The sequence below is a fragment of the Choloepus didactylus genome, chromosome Y, assembly GCF_015220235.1.
Source record: "Choloepus didactylus isolate mChoDid1 chromosome Y, mChoDid1.pri, whole genome shotgun sequence".
Lineage (NCBI taxonomy): Eukaryota > Metazoa > Chordata > Mammalia > Pilosa > Megalonychidae > Choloepus > Choloepus didactylus.
This window is the reverse complement of record NC_051335.1, coordinates 21,711,802-21,724,094: the sequence shown is the minus strand read 5'-3', so window position 1 is coordinate 21,724,094 and position 12,293 is coordinate 21,711,802. Positions and strand designations below refer to the sequence as shown.

General features: G+C 39.7%; 1 protein-coding gene across 1 annotated transcript in view; it reads left to right on the top strand.

Moving 5' to 3' along the window:
- Positions 1 to 12,293, top strand: part of LOC119524183 (mitogen-activated protein kinase kinase kinase 15-like) — a 162,154-nt gene that overhangs the window by 34,194 nt on the left and 115,667 nt on the right. The gene's annotated exons all lie outside the window — the stretch shown is intronic.

Below are 12,293 nucleotides of genomic sequence, written 5' to 3'. Positions count from 1 at the left end.
CCCTACGTTTCTGGTGTGGCCTGAGGGACTCGCCATCTGAGGCTTTGTCCCGCATGTAGCAGGCAGCTCACTGAGCTCTCCTACAGATTGCTGGCTCGAGGACACACAGTGCAGAGCTTGGACTGTGAGGTAACTGTTTCCTAGGGAAGAGGGGGCATTCAGAACCATGTAACTGGGGGGGTTCCCAGGGCCATGTGTGCATGCCCAAGTCAAGCTGCCTGGGCAGAAAGGATCAGGGTGCCCCTATGCTTTGGCCTGGAGCTGTTCTCTAAGCTCATTGTTTGGAAAAGCCCTGAAGGAGAGCACTTGGACAGATCGATCTGCAAAGACTGGGAAAGGTTCTTTTTACCTTTTTTTTTTTAAGTTAGCCCCAGCATTCAAGGAAATTTCTGTCATAATACATGCTGGATACAAACTTAAGGAACAGGTGCCTCAGAGTCTCAAGTCCAGCTAAAATATCAAAATGTCCAGGTCTCCACAGAAGATTATAAAACATACAAAGAAACAGGAAGATGTGCCTCAGGCAAGGGAGAAGATTGAAGCATTAGAAACCATCAGGGAGGAGGACCAGACCTGGGACATTCCAAAGACTTTTGAAAAATGGTTCTAAATATGCTCAAAGAGCTAAATGAAAACATGGGCAAAGAGCTAAAGGAAATCAGGAAAATGATAGACAAACACAAATAGATATCAATAGAGAGGTGGAAATTATGAAAAGGAACCAAACAGAACTGAAAACCACAGTAACGGAAATTAAAAATTCCCTAGAGGGGTTCAGCAGAAGTTTGGAACTGGCAGAAGAAAGAATCAGATCCTGAAGATAAGACAATTGAAATCATGCTGTCTGCAGAGCAGAAAGAGGGAATAATGAAGAAAAGTGAACCAAGCCCAAGGAAACTGTGGGACACCATCAAGTATACCAATATTTACACTGTTGGTGTCCCAGAAGGCGAAGAGCGAGAGACAGGACAGAGAAATATTGAAAGAAAGAATGGCTGAGAACTTCCCAAATTTAATGAAAGACGTAAATATGTACATCCAAGATACTCAACAGATTCCAAACCAGATAAACCCAAATAGGCCCAGGCCATGGCGTGTTAAAATCAAACCGTTGCAGGAAAGTAGGTAAAAAGCCAGGAACTGCGTGGACTGGACACCACAGAGCAATCTGTCTTTGGGCATACTTCATACAACACTCATGAAAACGTGGAACTGCTGAGAGCAGCGAAATCTGTAAGTTTTTGCGGCCAGGGGACCCGCGCCCCTCCCTGCCAGGCTCAGTCCCGGGGGAGGAGGGGCTGTCAGCTCCGGGAAGGAGAAGGGAGAACTGCAGTGACGGCTCTTATCGAAAACTCATTCTACTGATTCAAACTCCAACCATAGATAGACTGAGACCAGACACCAGAGACTCTGAGAGCAGCCAGCCCAGCAGAGAGGAGACAGGCATAGAAAAAAAACAACACGAAAAACTCCAAAATAAAAGCAGAGGATTTTTGGAGTTCTGGTGGACACAGAAAGGGGAAGGGCGGAGCTCAGGCCTTGAGGCGCATATGCAAATCCCGAAGCAAAGCTGATATCTCTGCCCTGTGCACCTTTCCTTAATGGCCCTGGTTGCTTTGTCTATTACCATTTCAATAACCCATTAGATCTCTGAGGAGGGCCGTTTTTTTTTTTTTAAATCCTTTTTGCTTTTTCTAAAACAATTACTCTAAGAAGCTCAATACAGAAAGCTTCAAAGAATTGCAATTTGGGCACGTCAAGTCAAGAGCAGAACTAAGAGAGCTCTGACACAAAAGGCAATAATCCAGTGGCTGAGAAAATTCACTAAACACCACAACTTCCCAAGAAAAGGGGGGTGTCCGCTCACAGCCACCATCCTGGTGGACAGGAAACACTCCTGCCCATCGCCAGCCCCATAGCCCAGAGCTGCCCCAGACAACCCAGTGTGACGGAAGTGCTTCAAATAACAGGCACACACCACAAAACTGGGCGTGGACATTAGCCTTCCCTGCAACCTCAGCTGAATGTCCCAGAGCTGGGAAGGTGGAGCAGTGTGAATTAACAAAGCCCCATTCAGCCATCATTTCGGCAGACTGGGAGCCTCCCTACACAGCCCAGCTGCCCAGAACTGCCATGGGGGGACGGCACTCACCCGTGACATAGCACAGTCATCCCTCAACAGAGGACCCGGGGTGCACAGCCTGGAAGAGGGGCCCACTTGCAAGTCTCAGGAGCCATACGCCAATACCAAAGACTTGTGGGTCAGTGGCAGAGACAAACTGTGGCAGGACTGAACTGAAGGATTAGACTATTGCAGCAGCTTTAAAACTCTAGGATCATCAGGGAGATTTGATTGTTAGGGCCACCCCCCCTCCCCGACTGCCCAGAAACACGCCCCACATACAGGGCAGGCAACACCAACTACACACGCAAGCTTGGTACACCAATTGGGCCCCACAAGACTCACTCCCCCACTCACCAAAAAGGCTAAGCAGGGGAGATCTGGCTTGTGGAGAACAGGTGGCTCGTGGACGCCACCTGCTGGTTAGTTAGAGAAAGTGTACTCCACGAAGCTGTAGATCTGATAAATTAGAGATAAGGACTTCAATAGGTCTACAAACCCTAAAAGAACCCGATCAAGTTCAGCAAATGCCACGAGGCCAAAAACAACAGAAAATTATAAAGCATATGAAAAAACCAGACGATATGGATAACCCAAGCCCAAGCACCGAAATCAAAAGACCAGAAGAGACACAGCACCTAGAGCAGCTACTCAAAGAACTAAAGATGAACAATGAGACCATAGTACGGGATATGAAGGAAATCAAGAAGACCCTAGAAGAGCATAAAGAAGACATTGCAAGACTAAATAAAAAAATGGATGATCTTATGGAAATTAAAGAAACTGTTGACCAAATTAAAAAGATTCTGGACACTCATAGTACAAGACTAGAGGAAGTTGAACAACGAATCAGTGACCTGGAAGATGACAGAATGGAAAATGAAAGCATCAAAGAAAGAATGGGGAAAAAATTGAAAAACTCGAAATGGACCTCAGGGATATGATAGATAATATGAAACGTCTGAATATAAGACTCATTGGTGTCCCAGAAGGGGAAGAAAAGGGTAAAGCTCTAGGAAGAGTATTCAAAGAAATTGTTGGGGAAAACTTCCCAAATCTTCTAAACAACATAAATACACAAATCATAAATGCTCAGCGAACTCCAAATAGAATAAATCCAAATAAACCCACTCCGAGACATATACTGATCACACTGTCAAACATAGAAGAGAAGGAGCAAGTTCTGAAAGCAGCAAGAGAAAAGCAATTCACCACATACAAAGGAAACAGCATAATACTAAGTAGTGACTACACAGCAGCCACCATGGAGGAAAGAAGGCAGTGGCACGATATATTTAAAATTCTGAGTGAGAGGAATTTCCAGCCAAGAAAACTTTATCCAGCAAAGCTCTCCTTCAAATTTGAGGGAGAGCTTAAATTTTTCACAGACAAAGAAATGCTGAGAGAATTTGCTAACAAGAGACCTGCCCTACTGGAGATACTAGACGGAGCCCTACAGACAGAGAAACAAAGACAGGACAGAGAGACTTGGAGAAAGGTTCAGTACTAAAGAGATTTGGTATGGGTACAATAAAGGATATTAATAGAGAGAGGGAAAAATATGGCAAACGTAATCCAAAGTATGGGATGGCCGATTCAAGAAATGCCTTCACGGTTTTAACGTTGAATGTAAATGGATTAAACTCCCCAATTAAAAGATATAGATTCGCAGAATGGATCAAAAAAAATGAACCATCAATATGTTGCATACAAGAGACTCATCTTGGACACAGGGACACAGGGAAACTGAAAGTGAAAGGATGGAAAAAAATATATCATGCAAGCTGCAGCCAAAAGAGAGCAGGTGTAGCAATATTAATCTCAGATAAAATAGACTTCAAATGCAGGGATGTTTTGAGAGACAAAGAAGGTCACTACATACTAATAAAAGGGGCAATTCAGCAAGAAGAAATAACAATCGTAAATGTCTATGCACCCAATCAAGGTGCTACAAAATACATGAGAGAAACACTGGCAAAACTAAAGGAAGCAATTGATGTTTCCACAATAATTGTGGGAGACTTCAACACATCACTCTCTCCTATAGATAGATCAACCAGACAGAAGACCAATAAGGAAATTGAAAACCTAAACAATCTGATAAATGAATTAGATTTAACAGACATCTACAGGACATTACATCCCAAATCACCAGGATACACATACTTTTCTAGTGCTCACGGAACTTTCTCCAGAATAGATCATATGCTGGGACATAAAACAAGCCTCAATAAATTTAAAAAGATTGAAATTATTCAAAGCACATTCTCTGACCACAATGGAATACAATTAGAAGTCAATAACCATCAGAGACTTAGAAAATTCACAAATACCTGGAGGTTAAACAACACACTCCTAAACAATCAGTGGGTTAAAGAAGAAATAGCAAGAGAAATTGCTAAATATATAGAGACGAATGAAAATGAGAACACAACATACCAAAACCTATGGGATGCAGCAAAAGCAGTGCTAAGGGGGAAATTTATAGCACTAAACGCATATATTAAAAAGGAAGAAAGAGCCAAAATCAAAGAACTAATGGATCAACTGAAGAAGCTAGAAAATGAACAGCAAACCAATCCTAAACCAAGTACAAGAAAAGAAATAACAAGGATTAAAGCAGAAATAAATGACATAGAGAACAAAAAAACAATAGAGAGGATAAATATCACCAAAAGTTGGTTCTTTGAGAAGATCAACAAGATTGACAAGCCCCTAGCTAGACTGATAAAATCAAAAAGAAAGAAGACCCATATAAACAAAATAATGAATGAAAAAGGTGACATAACTGCAGATCCTGAAGAAATTAAAAAAATTATAAGAGGATATTATGAACAACTGTATGGCAACAAACTGGATAATGTAGAAGAAATGGACAATTTCCTGGAAACATATGAACAACCTAGACTGACCAGAGAAGAAATAGAAGACCTCAACCAACCCATCACAAGCAAAGAGATCCAATCAGTCATCAAAAATCTTCCCACAAATAAATGCCCAGGGCCAGATGGCTTCACAGGGGAATTCTACCAAACTTTCCAGAAAGAACTGACACCAATCTTACTCAAAGTCTTTCAAAACATAGAAAAAAATGGAACACTACCTAACTCATTTTATGAAGCTAACATCAATCTAATACCAAAACCAGGCAAAGATCCTACAAAAAAGGAAAACTACCGGCCAATCTCCCTAATGAATATAGATGCAAAAATCCTCAACAAAATACTTGCAAATCGAATCCAAAGACACATTAAAAAAATCATACACCATGACCAAGTGGGGTTCATTCCAGGCATGCAAGGATGGTTCAACATAAGAAAAACAATCAATGTATTACAACACATTAAAAACTCGAAAGGGAAAAATCAATTGATCATCTCAATAGATGCTGAAAAAGCATTTGACAAAATCCAACATCCCTTTTTGATAAAAACACTTCAAAAGGTAGGAATTGAAGGAAACTTCCTCAACATGATAAAGAACATATATGAAAAACCCACAGCCAGCATAGTACTCAATGGTGAGAGACTGAAAGCCTTCCCTCTAAGATCAGGAACAAGACAAGGATGCCCGCTGTCACCACTGTTATTCAACATTGTGCTGGAAGTGCTAGCCAGGGCAATCCGGCAAGACAAAGAAATAAAAGGCATCCAAATTGGAAAAGAAGAAGTAAAACTGTCATTGTTTGCAGATGATATGATCTTATATCTAGAAAACCGTGAAAAATCAACGATACACCTACTAGAGCTAATAAACAAATTTAGCAAAGTAGCGGGATACAAGATTAATGCACATAAGTCAGTAATGTTTCTATATGCTAGAAATGAACAAACTGAAGAGACACTCAAGAAAAAGATACCATTTTCAATAGCAACTAAAAAAATCAAGTACCTAGGAATAAACTTAACCAAAGATGTAAAAGACCTATACAAAGAAAACTACATAACTCTACTAAAAGAAATAGAAGGGGACCTTAAAAGATGGAAAAATATTCCATGTTCATGGATAGGAAGGCTAAATGTCATTAAGATGTCAATTCTACCCAAACTCATCTACAGATTCAATGCAATCCCAATCAAAATTCCAACAACCTACCTTGCAGACTTGGAAAAGCTAGTTATCAAATTTATTTGGAAAGGGAAGATGCCTCGAATTGCTAAAGACACTCTAAAAAAGAAAAACGAAGTGGGAGGACTTACACTCCCTGACTTTGAAGCTTATTATAAAGCCACAGTTGCCAAAACAGCATGGTACTGGCACAAAGATAGACATATAGATCAATGGAATCGAATTGAGAATTCAGAGATAGACCCTCAGATCTATGGCCGACTGATCTTTGATAAGGCCCCCAAAGTCACCGAACTGAGCCATAATGGTCTTTTCAACAAATGGGGCTGGGAGAGTTGGATATCCATATCCAAAAGAATGAAAGAGGACCCCTACCTCACCCCCTACACAAAAATTAACTCAAAATGGACCAAAGATCTCAATATAAATGAAAGTACCATAAAACTCCTAGAAGATAATGTAGGAAAACATCTTCAAGACCTTGTATTAGGCGGCCACTTCCTAGACTTTACACCCAAAGCACAAGCAGCAAAAGAGAAAATAGATAAATGGGAACTCCTCAAGCTTAGAAGTTTCTGCACCTCAAAGGAATTTCTCAAAAAGGTAAAGAGGCAGCCAACTCAATGGGAAAAAATTTTTGGAAACCATGTATCTGACAAAAGACTGATATCTTGCATATACAAAGAAATCCTACAACTCAATGACAATAGTACAGACAGCCCAATTATAAAATGGGCAAAAGATATGAAAAGACAGTTCTCTGAAGAGGAAATACAAATGGCCAAGAAACACATGAAAAAATGTTCAGCTTCACTAGCTATTAGAGAGATGCAAATTAAGACCACAATGAGATACCATCTAACACCGGTTAGAATGGCTGCCATTAAACAAACAGGAAACTACAAATGCTGGAGGGGATGTGGAGAAATTGGAACTCTTATTCATTGTTGGTGGGACTGTATAATGGTTCAGCCACTCTGGAAGTCAGTCTGGCAGTTCCTTAGAAAACTAGATATAGAGCTACCATTCGATCCAGCGATTGCACTTCTCGGTGTATACCCGGAAGATCGGAAAGCAGTGACACGAACAGATATCTGCACGCCAATGTTCAGAGCAGCATTATTCACAATTGCCAAGAGATGGAAACAACCCAAATGTCCTTCAACAGATGAGTGGATAAATAAAATGTGGTATATACACACGATGGAATACTATGTGGCAGTAAGAAGGAACGATCTGGTGAAACATATGACAACATGGATGAACCTTGAAGACATAATGCTGAGCGAAATAAGCCAGGCACAAAAAGAGAAATATTATATGCTACCACTAATGTGAACTTTGAAAAATGTAAAACAAATGGTTTATAATGTAGAATGTAGGGGAACTAGCAGTAGAGAGCAATTAAGGAAGGGGGAACAATAATCCAAGAAGAACAGATAAGCTATTTAATGTTCTGGGGATGCCCAGAAATGACTATGGTCTGTTAATTTCTGATGGATGTAGTAGGAACAAGTTCACTGAAATGTTGCTATATTATGTAACTTTCTTGGGGTAAAGTAGGAACATGTTGGAAGTTAAGCAGTTATCTTAGGTTAGTTGTCTTTTTCTTACTCCCTTGTTATGGTCTCTTTGAAATGTTCTTTTATTGTATGTTTGTTTTCTTTTTAACTTTTTTTTTTCATACAGTTGATTTAAAAAAAGGGAAAGTTAAAAAAAAAAAAAAAGAAAAAAGACAAACAAGGAAAAAAAAAAAAAGATGTAGTGCCCCCTTGAGGAGCCTGTGGAGAATGCAGGGGTATTCGCCTACCCCACCTCCATGGTTGCTAACATGACCACAGACATAGGGGACTGGTGGTTTGATGGGTTGAGCCCTCTACCATAAGTTCTACCCTTGGGAAGACGGTTGCTGCAAAGGAGAGGCTAGACCTCCCTGTATTTGTGCCTAAGAGTCTCCTCCTGAATGCCTCTTTGTTGCTCAGATGTGGCCCTCTCTCTCTGGCTAAGCCAACTTGAAAGGTGAAATCACTGCCCTCCCCCCTACGTGGGATCAGACACCCAGGGAAGTGAATCTCCCTGGCAACGTGGAATATGACTCCCGGGGAGGAATGTAGACCCGGCATCGTGGGACGGAGAACATCTTCTTGACCAAAAGGGGGATGTGAAAGGAAATGAAATAAGCTTCAGTGGCAGAGAGATTCCAAAACGAGCCGAGAGATCACTCTGGTGGGCACTCTTACGCACACTTTAGACAACCTTTTTTAGGTTCTAAAGAATTGGGGTAGCTGGTGGTGGATACCTGAAACTATTAAACTACAACCCAGAACCCATGAATCTCAAAGACAGTTGTATAAAAATGTAGCTTATGAGGGGTGACAGTGGGATTGGGAATGCCATAAGGACCAAACTCCACTTTGTCTAGTTTATGGATGGATGTGTAGAAAAGTAGGGGAAGGAAACAAACAGACAAAGGTACCCAGTGTCCTCTTTTCTTCAATTGCTCTTTTTCACCCTAATTATTATTCTTGTTATTTTTGTGTGTGTGCTAATGAAGGTGTCAGGGATTGATTTAGGTGATGAATGTACAACTATGTAATGGTACTGTAAACAATCGAAAGTACAATTTGTTTTGCATGACTGCGTGGTATGTGAATATATCTCAATAAAATGATGATTAAAAAAAAATCAAACCGTTGAATGCCACTGATAAAGCGAATTCTGAAAGCCACAAGGAAAGCAAAGTATCACATACAAGGGAGCCTCAATAAGATGAAGTGTCAGTTTCTCATTGGAAACCATGGAGGCAAATAGGCAGTGGGATGGCATATGTAATTGCTGAAAGCAAAAGCCACTGTCTGAGAATTCTATATCTGACAAAACTGTCTTTCAAAAATGAGGGAAAGAGTAAGACATTCACAGATAAATAAAAGCTGAGGGAATTGGTCACCACTAGATCGGCTCTATAAGAAATGCTAAAGAGAGTTCTGCTGTTTGAAAGGAAAGGGCAATAGACAATATATAGAAGCTGCATGAGGAAATAAACATCTCTGGTGAGGATAACAACATTGAGTAATTATAAATGATAGTAATTATAAATGATAGCATTATGTATTTTGGGTTTGTAACTCCACTTCTTCTTCTTCTTTTTTTTTTTTTTTAACTCCTACAAGATCTAAAAGGCAGATGCATGAAATGTAATGATAAATCTGTGGTTTTGGACTCATAATGTCTACACATGTAATTTGTGTCAAAATTTACATAAAAGTGTGGGGATAGAGGGGTATAGGAACATAGTGCACACTACTGAAGTTAAGTTGGTATCAAAACAAATGAGATTGTTATAGATTTATGACGTTAAATTTAAGCCCCATGGAAACTACAGAGAAAATATTGTTGTATATGCAAGCTCATGGAGACAGAAATTCTAGTGCTGGTTGCCAGGGGCAGGGTGGGGGTCAGGGGAAATGGGAAGTTAATGCATAATGGGTATAGGGTTTCTCTTTGGGGAGCAATGGAAGGTGGTGAGGGTGCTACAGTAGTCTGAATGTGATTAATTCCACTGAATGGTATGCCTGGAAGTGGCTGAGATAGGAAAGTTTATGTTGTATATATGTTCCCACATTTTTTTTAAAAAAAGAGCAATTGAAGAGACAATAAAAATTAAATACAATACCTGATCCTGGATGGGATCTAGCAAGGGAGGAGAAGAGGCTCAAAGGGACATTATTGGGACATATGAAGAAATTGGTATGTAGACTGTAAGCTTTATATCAATGTTAAATTTCTTGAACTTGACAAGCACCCTTATGTAAGTGAATATCCTTGTTCTTAGGAAATGTACATGGCAGTATTAGGTATTCAAGGGGCATGATGTCTACAACTTATACTCACATGTTTAGAAAATGAATCGATAAATAGAATGATATGGTAAATGAGGCAAAATGTTAAAATTGGTGGATCTGGGTGTATAGACGGGGAGTTGGGAGGTGAGTTGGAGTTCTGTGGGGTTTACATTATTTTTGTAACTGTCCTGTAAGTTTTAAAGTGCTTGAGAATAAAAAGCTTAAAAGTCAAATGGTAAAATGGGTATACTGTATTTGCTTTATATTTTATTTAATACTTTGTTTCATGAGAAAATCAAAAGTTCTACACTGTAGAAGCTGTAAATATTTTTTAAAGAAACAGGACCGATTTTTAAAAATACCTTTAACAAAATCTTTTTTAATGCTATTATCAAATTTTACTTCGGAATTCAGTATCTGAGTTAAAAATTCAGTTTTTGGCCAGAGTTCAATAAAAAAATGACTTCTTGTTTTTTTTTTTTATAGTATTTTAATCTGTTTTTAACTCATGCCTAATGCAGTTTATGCTGCTTTCAAGATAGTAAAGATAGCTAGTCTCAGCATTTTATCGCCTCAGAAAAAGTTTATATGTTGACAGATCCAGGCTGTATCTTTATGAAAGCATGAGAATGAAAATGTCACCATCTCCAAGGCTACTTTATCATTTGAAACTTGGAACTTCCTGGAGGTTTGGCATTAGTGTACAGAGTTCACAGGTATTCTTGAATGTCTTTTGTTTTCATTTCCCTTTGTAAAAATAACTGTACCTTGGAAGTTTGGTATATTTCACATGTTGCCTTCCCCCAGAAGCCAACTCGGCAACTGAGTTTAGGGTACGGGGGGTTTATTAAGGAGGGCCCTTGAGATCAGTGCTGGGGAAGGGAAGGGAAGGAAGCAGACCAGACACAGGCATCCTGAGTCGGGATGAGATAGTCCCTCACCTTTAGATTCCTGTATCCATCAGTCATTGGAAGGAGTGCCCTTGGGTGAGGTGCTTGTTCTCTACAAGTGAAGCAGTGCTGGAAGGTTCTATAAGAGGTTCTCAGCAGTTGGGGTAATGCATTCTTCCTTGTAGGGGAACCTGGGTGGCATGGCAGTGTCCACCACAGTAAAATCATTTCATTTGAGAACATTTTAAACTGTAGATACTGTTTATGATAGGCACAGAAATAATTTTTTTTGTCCCATTGAATCGGTAGCTAATTACCTGACCGTTATATGTAAGTTCGCCAGTGAGGAAACATGGGGACTTGCACCTTCCCCATCCCCCAGGAAAATCCCTGAGAGACATGAGATGTTTCACTAAATTCTTGTTGAAGGAATCCTTATAAAGGACACTAGATGGGGCAATGAAAATGTTTTGAACTATATGGAGATGGTAGTTGTTCAACATCATGATTGTATTCAATGCCACTGAATTATTTACTTTAAAATGGTTAATTTTGTTATGTGAATTTTACCTCAATTTTTTTTAAAAAGGACTCTAGACCTAATTTGGGAAAAATTTGTCACATCCTAAAGCCCAAGTTCACAGTTGCTTTTTACAAAAACAGTTAAATTTCCAAGCTCGGATCGTGTTATTAAAAGAGCATGTTATTGGAAACTAATCTGGTTCTTGACCTCTAGACTACGTGGTTTTTTTTTTTTCCTGGTAAGTCAAGACTTATGAGAAACTCATTATTCCCATTGAAATGGTTAGCTCTCTCAGCCCTATAAACTAGGTGTTTTGAGCAACAGCCAGTGGCAGTCCTGGGGCAGTGTGTTCCGTGGCTTGTATAAATAGGGTCAGACCTTGAGTTCAGGGCAGCAGAATTTCTCCTGGTTCTTTCCTCTTGCCACCTTCACCTCTTCAGTTTGACTATGGCAGGGGATCCATAGTTATCAAAGGAGGTGTACACTGCTCTGGAACACTTTGGCAAAAGGACAACTAAATTTCTTTTCTTCTTGCCTCATCCTTTGGGTCTTCTGAGTTCAAGATCAAAATCTTTGATGTCTGATGGTACCCATCTGGTTTCTTTAAATTGAGATATAGTTCACATACCATAAAATTCACCATTCACACATCTGGTGTTTTTTCTCCCCAAAGTTAAAAAATGTTAACATGGCAAAATATACATACCATAAAATTTTCCATATTAACAATTTTAAGTGTACAATTCACTGACATTAATTACATTCTCAATGTTGTGCAACCATCACCACTATCTGTTTCCAAAACCTTCTCATGGCCCCAAACAGAAACTTTGTATCCATTAAGCAAT